Genomic DNA, 6,817 nt, shown 5'->3' with positions numbered 1-6,817 from the left:
GGGCTCAAACTCATGAACCGTGAGATCGTGACCTGAGCTGAAGTCAGATGTTTAACCCACTGAGCCACCCAGGGACCCCTCAACTTCATGTCACTTTAAGGCTGATATTAAAAAGATAAAAATTAAAAAATACAAGACTTGTAGGGATGCCTGGGTGGCTCAGTCGGTTAAGCAGGACTCTTGATTTCTGCCCAGGGTCATGGGATCCAGTCCCGAGTCTGGCTCTGCTCTGAGTGTGGGACCTGCTTGAGATTCTCTCTCTCTCTCTCTCTCTCTCTCTCTCTCTCTCTCTCCCTCTCCCTCTCCCTCTCCCTCTCCCTCTCTCTCTCTAAATAAACATATTAACCCTCTTTCTGCTGCTTCTGTACTGTGCAGATTCCAGAGATGGTACACACTGATTTCATGGTTTATCTATGGATCAGAACCTACAGTTTAAAAAATACTTCTGTAGAGAATGAATGAAGGTAAATGATTATATCAGAAACATGAAGTATGATGTCTTTTTATAGCTGGTATCTCATTTCAGTTTAAAGGCAGTGTGGTAGTTTTCAAAAATAGCCACTTATTCTTCAGTACTCCTCCCTTCTAATGGTGGAGCCTATTTTCCCTCCTGGACTATGGGCTATACTTAATGACTTGCTTCTAATGAATACAGTACAGCTTTAGTGATGGTGTCGGACTCCAAAACTAGATCACAAAACACACTGCTACTCCTCCTTGCACTGTTAGATTGCTCATTTTGCAGGAAGCCAGCTATCACGCCCTGAGAACACTAAAGCAACGCTGTAAAAGGTTCCTATCTTGAGGAACTGAGACCTTTACCAAGAGCCAGAGAGGAACTGAGTCTTCTTACTAATAACTATGAAAGTGCTATCTTAGAAGTGGATCCTCTAGCCCCCAGCTAAGCCACCCCCACACTCCTAATCCACAGAAACTATGGAACAATGTTCCTTGCTTTAGCTATTAAGTTTTGTGACAAATCGTTATGCAGCAGTAGATAACTAATACAGAGTTGGGTAACACAAGCAGAATGCCACCACCCTAACAACACCTTAAGATGTAGGCATGGCTTTGGGAGTGAGCAGTAGGTGGAAGCTGGAAGGACTGTGAGCAGTGTTAGCGAAAGCCTAAAGTTCCTGCAGTAGGCTATTAGAAGTCTGCTGGCCTTGAAGGAGACTGCCAGTAGTAGCTTCAGGGCAAGTGAGGAACATGTTACTGGCAACCAGAGAAAAGTGGTTGTTATACAGTGGCAGAACATTTAACAACACTGTCACCTACAGTGATGTGCAAGGTAGAACATGTAACTAAAGAACTGAGTAACCTAGCTAGATTTCTGGTCGGAATGTTGAAGTTGCCACCTACCTTCTTCTTGCTGGTTATAGGAAAATGCGAGAGGAGAGATGCCAGAAGGACTGTTACAGAGGATCCGGCAAAATGGTGCAGCCACTTTGGCAGTTTCTTACAAAACTAAACATACTCCTACCATATGACCCAGCGATTGTTCTCCTTGGTATTTATCCAAAGGAGCTGAAAACATGTCCATACAAAAACATGCATATAGATGTTTATAGCAGCTTTATTCATAATTGCCTAAACCTAGAAGCAATAAAGATGTCCTTCAGTAGGTAAATGGATAAACTCCCAGAAGATGGAATATTATTTAGCACTAAAAAGAAATGAACTATTGAAACCATGAAAAAACATGGAGGAAACATAAATACATATTACTAAATGAAAGAGGCCAATCTGAAAAAGGTATATACTGTTATGACTCCAGCTCTGTGATGTTCTGGAAAAGGCACACTCTAGTAAAAAAATCAGTGGTTGGGGCGCCTGGGTGGCGCAGTCGGTTAAGCCTCCGACTTCAGCCAGGTCACGATCTCGCGGTCCGTGAGTTTGAGCCCCGCGTCAGGCTCTGGGCCGATGGCTCGGAGCCTGGAGCCTGTTTCCGATTCTGTGTCTCCCTCTCTCTCTGCCCCTCCCCCGTTCATGCTCTGTCTCTCTCTGTCCCAAAAATAAAATAAAAAAAACGTTGAAAAAAAAAAAAAAAAAATCAGTGGTTGCCAGGGTTAGGAGGAAGAAGGGGATGAATAGGCAGAGATGATTTGGGAGGCAGTGAAACTACCCTCTATAGTACTGTAATGGTGGATAAATGTCATTATACGTTTGTCCAAACCCACAGAATATATAAAACTAAGAGCGAACCCTAATGCAAGCTATGACTTGTGGGGATAATGATGCAGGTTCATTAACTGTAACGAACGTATAACTCTGGTGTACTCAGTTTTGTTGTGAACCTAAAACTGCTCTTAAAAATAGCCTATTTTTAAAAAAGGATCCAGGGGGTGCCTGGGTGGCTCAGTGAGTTAAGCATCGGAATTTAGCTCAGGTCATGATCTCACTGTTTGTGAGTTCAAGCCCCACATCAGGTGAGCTTAAGGACTCACTGCTTCTCTCTCTCCCTCTCTGCCCCCTCGCTCACTTGTGCCCTCTCTCAAAGAAAAAAAAAAAATGGTGCTGGAACAACTAGATAATCACATGCAAAAAGAAAAAAATAGAAAAAAAGAAAAGAGGATCCACGACTGGTTTTGAAAATTCCCAGACCCAAGGTATATATGGGAACTTAGTTTATCACAAAGATGGCACTGCCTATCTGTGGAGATATGTGTAGCATAAGTAACTGACAAAGAATTGATATCCAGAATATATAAAGATCTCCTGCAAATCAATAATAAAAAACCCAAAAAGTGGGACACCTGGGTGGCTCAGTTGGTTAAGTGTCTGACTTCGGCTCAGGTCATGATCTCATGGTTCATGGGTTCAAGCCCCGTGTAGGGCTCTATGCTGACAGCTCGGAGCCTGGAGCCTGCTTTGGATTCTGTGTCTCCCTCTCTCTGCTCCTCCCCTGCTTGCTCTCTCTCTCTCTCTCAAAAACAAATAAACATTAATAATAATAATAAAAAAACCCAAAAAGCTATAAAAAGAAAGAACCAAATAGCAAAAATCTACGTGAAGCAATCTCAACCTCTCTGGTAATCACTGAAATCTAAATTAAAAGAATACCGTTTTATAAACAAGAGTATTTCCTCTTGGGCTTTTATTATTCATTTTCTTACATGTGTAGTTTGATTATGCTGTAAATACTTTTGTATTTTGTTCTTTGCATTTATAACAAGCGTTTCCTATTATAAACATTTTTATAGCTTCAAAATATTTCATCATGTGGATAAATCAGTTTAACCATTTCTACACTGAGATTGGATTGACAAAACAATGAAAGCCAAATTTGCAGGGTAAGATTACCATATAAGTAGTGTCTTATACAAATGTATGGTATTTAAATAGTACAGAATTAGATGTGCCCTGTTCTTATCTACATTTTTTACTTTTAAACTTTATTTCTTTAGAGAGAGACAGAGCACAAGCAGGAGAGGGGCAGAGAGAGAGGAGACAGAGGATCCAAAGCAGGCTCTGCGCTGACAGCAGAGACTGATGTGGGGCTTGAACTCATGAATGGTGAGATAATGACCTGAGCTGAAGTCTGACACTCAATTGACTGATCCCCCCAGGCACCCCATCTACATTTTTATTATTTTTTTTAAATTAAAAAAAAATTTTTTTTTTTAACGTTTATTTATTTTTGAAACAGAGACAGACAGAGCATGAACGGGGGAGGGTCAGAGAGAGGGAGACACAGAATCTGAAACAAGCTCCAGGCTCTGAGCTGTCAGCACAGAGCCCAGACGCGGGGCACGAACTCACGGACCGTGAGATCATGACCTGAGCCGAAGTCGGCCGCTTAACGGACTGAGCCACCCAGGCGCCCCCCCATCTACATTTTTAAATAAGTACTGACCAAAGACTGTACTAGGAGAGAAAACTTTATTTCCTTATAAAAGAGAAAAGGCTCCATGTCAGTGCCTTACTTTTCTATTCATTTTCAAGATCTTTAAAAAAAATCTCATAAAATACATTCTAAAAAAAAAAAAAAAAAAGAATTTTTATTTTTATTTTTATACAGTGAAAGAATGTCACTTGGTAGAACTTTATTATCCTTGGTAACACAGTTTAAATATGCTTATCTAAAATAGTTTGAAGAACAGAATATTCTAATTAAATATTCTGATTAATTCTGAGTCACCATGTGACACTTCAAGTAGATTATAAATTCTCAAAGAATTAGAATATGAGGTAATGAAAACAAAGTTTATGTTAACTATAACCTTCAAGAAATTATATACCACTTTTTTTTAATCTTTAGTTTTGAGAGAGAGAGAGAGAGAGACAGAGTGCGAGTGGGGGAGGGGCAGAGAGAGAGGGAGACACAGAATCCGAAGCAAGCTCCAGGCTCTGAGCTGTCAGCACAGAGCCCGACGCGGGGCTCGAACTCACAGACCGTGAGATCATGACCTGAGCCGAAGTCGGCCGCTTAACCAACTGCACCACCCAGGCGCCCCTATACCACCTTTTAAACTGTAACTTTTCCTTTATGATTCAGTAATTTAGTTCTTATTGCTTTCCTGTTCATCATAAGCATCAGTTTGTTAGCAAATAGCCTTTCACCCTCCTGCCACCTGAACTTCCCCCTTTTTAGGATGCCCTCAGCCCTATGCTGTGCCTTTTTTGATAGTTCCATAAGCAGCTTGCATTAGATAGTCATTTTGTAAGCCTATTTCCTTAATCGGATCAAAGGTTTCTACATGGCACAAACATTGTGTTTGCCACCCATACCTCATGCATTTTACATTTTTTATATTTCAAACAAACTCTCCCCAAAATGGATGAATGGTAAAATAAATATTTATAGCAACTGTAATTGTTGTTTCATTTCAAGATTAAGCCAAAAATAAAAATAAAAACTTAATATCTATCTTTGATGAGAAATTTACCGAATGCTTATTTTGTGGCAAATATGCTAAGTGCTTGTAACATTCTCAAAATTGTCAAAACAATGAGGTGGGTGGTATTATACTTAGAGAAAACTGACAGGGAATAAATCATGTATTCAAATATTTGCTTGAGCACCTAACATACTGTGCACTGAACCAGCACTGGGATATGGCAGAGAACAGATTCTGCCTTTTGTGTAACTTGCTGAGATCACATGCAAAATATATCAGTATTCTAGATTTATACATCACTTTATATACATAGTATGAGCTTGGAAATGGGAGTTCATCCCTGAAATGGATCCATTCTTAGTACTGACAAAAAACTGACATTGAAAAGTTGAGGCTCAGACTCTGATGACCTCTTCAAGGTCAAAATGACTCTGGAAGGTCACTCTGCCTTCATGGACAGCATTGAACCTTGTAAGAATCTGATCTTCAGGTTCACAGAAAATATTCTCAAGGTAAAATTTACAAAATAAAAGGAATCAGATAGAATTAAGATACTTTGGGATTAGAGAAATAAGACTTTCACCTTTTTTTTTTTAATGTTTATTTATTTTTGAGAGAGACATTTTTTTAAATGTTTATTTATTTTGAGAGAGGCTCTGTGGCACAGAGCCCAACACGGGGCTCAAACCCACAAACCATGAGATCATGACCTGAGCCGAAGTTGGACGCTTAACTGACTGAGCCACCCAGGCGCCCCAAGACTTGCACCTTTTTAAACCAGGTATTTTTCTGTCTTGCATATAAACCTCAGTTAAGAGCAGGGTGAAGACACAATAGATAAGAAGTCAGAGCACAGAATGGATGTTTTGGCCTCCCGGCCTCTACGTTGGGTAGGAAAATCCAGAAGGATGAAACTTCCAGGCACAATCACAAGTCATGCAGCAAAGCTGTGAACCCTAACTGCTATGACAGTTTGAATTTTTTTTTTAAGTTTATTTATTTGAGAGAGACAGAGAGAGAGAGAATCTCTGCTGACAGCGCAGAGCCTGGGAGGGGCTCAAACTCACAAACCACGAGGCCACGACCTGAGCTGACATCTAGAGTCAGACACTTAACTGACTAAGCCACCCAGGTGACCCAGCCATTTTGAATTTTATTTACCTCTCTGGAGCTAGACACATGAGGAGACACCCAGTTCAAAAGTGCAAAGAAAAAGAAAGAAGGAAGGAAGGAAGGAAGGAAGGAAGGAAGGATGGAAGGGAGGGAGGAAGGAAGGAAAGGAGGAAGGAAGGAGAGTTAGAGATAGAAAAAAAGAGAAAGAAAGAAAGAGAAAGAGAAAAAGAAAGTGAGAAAGAGAGCAGTTTCAGGTCTGATATATTCAAATTTGGACTGGACACTTCCTGTCAAACACTGAAGCTGCCAAAGTTGACTCTGAGAGCCCCTCTCACCAGGCCAGTACAATTTGATCATTAAACTTCAAGATTTTCACAACTATCTCCAGTGACCTGGGGCATCTTTGGGGAAGGTCACGGAATTTCTTCCAAATAAAACCAAAAGTGAACTCAGAAAGTGAACAAGAGAAGTGGTTTTAGAAGCTACTTTCTAATTCTGGGTGGGCAGAAAATTGTCTTTTATTCTAAAGTAACATAGAACAATTTTCTCATCTACCACATCTTCCTATCTAAGAAATCTGAGGCAAAGGCACCAAACTATTTCCAAATGCAACAACTTGCAGAGAGAGACTGACCAGGGCTCTGTGTCCCCTGCAATCTACTCAAACATGCCCAGGGAAGGGAGACCAACACAGCACTCAACACACACAACGGAACCTATCTGACATTAGGAACCTTTTGCTGAGACAAAGCACAGTAGGCTGAAAATATTACAGCATGATGGCAGGCTAAAGAAACCAATCTGATTTCTTTTTCCTCTGTGGCGGCTCAAATGACAAACTAAAAAAACACTCCAAGATTACT

This window comes from Panthera pardus, unplaced genomic scaffold (assembly GCF_024362965.1).
Source record: "Panthera pardus isolate Hobbes unplaced genomic scaffold, ASM2436296v1 HiC_scaffold_13, whole genome shotgun sequence".
NCBI classification, from domain to species: Eukaryota; Metazoa; Chordata; class Mammalia; order Carnivora; family Felidae; genus Panthera; species Panthera pardus.
Note: the sequence above shows the minus strand (reverse complement) of the source record.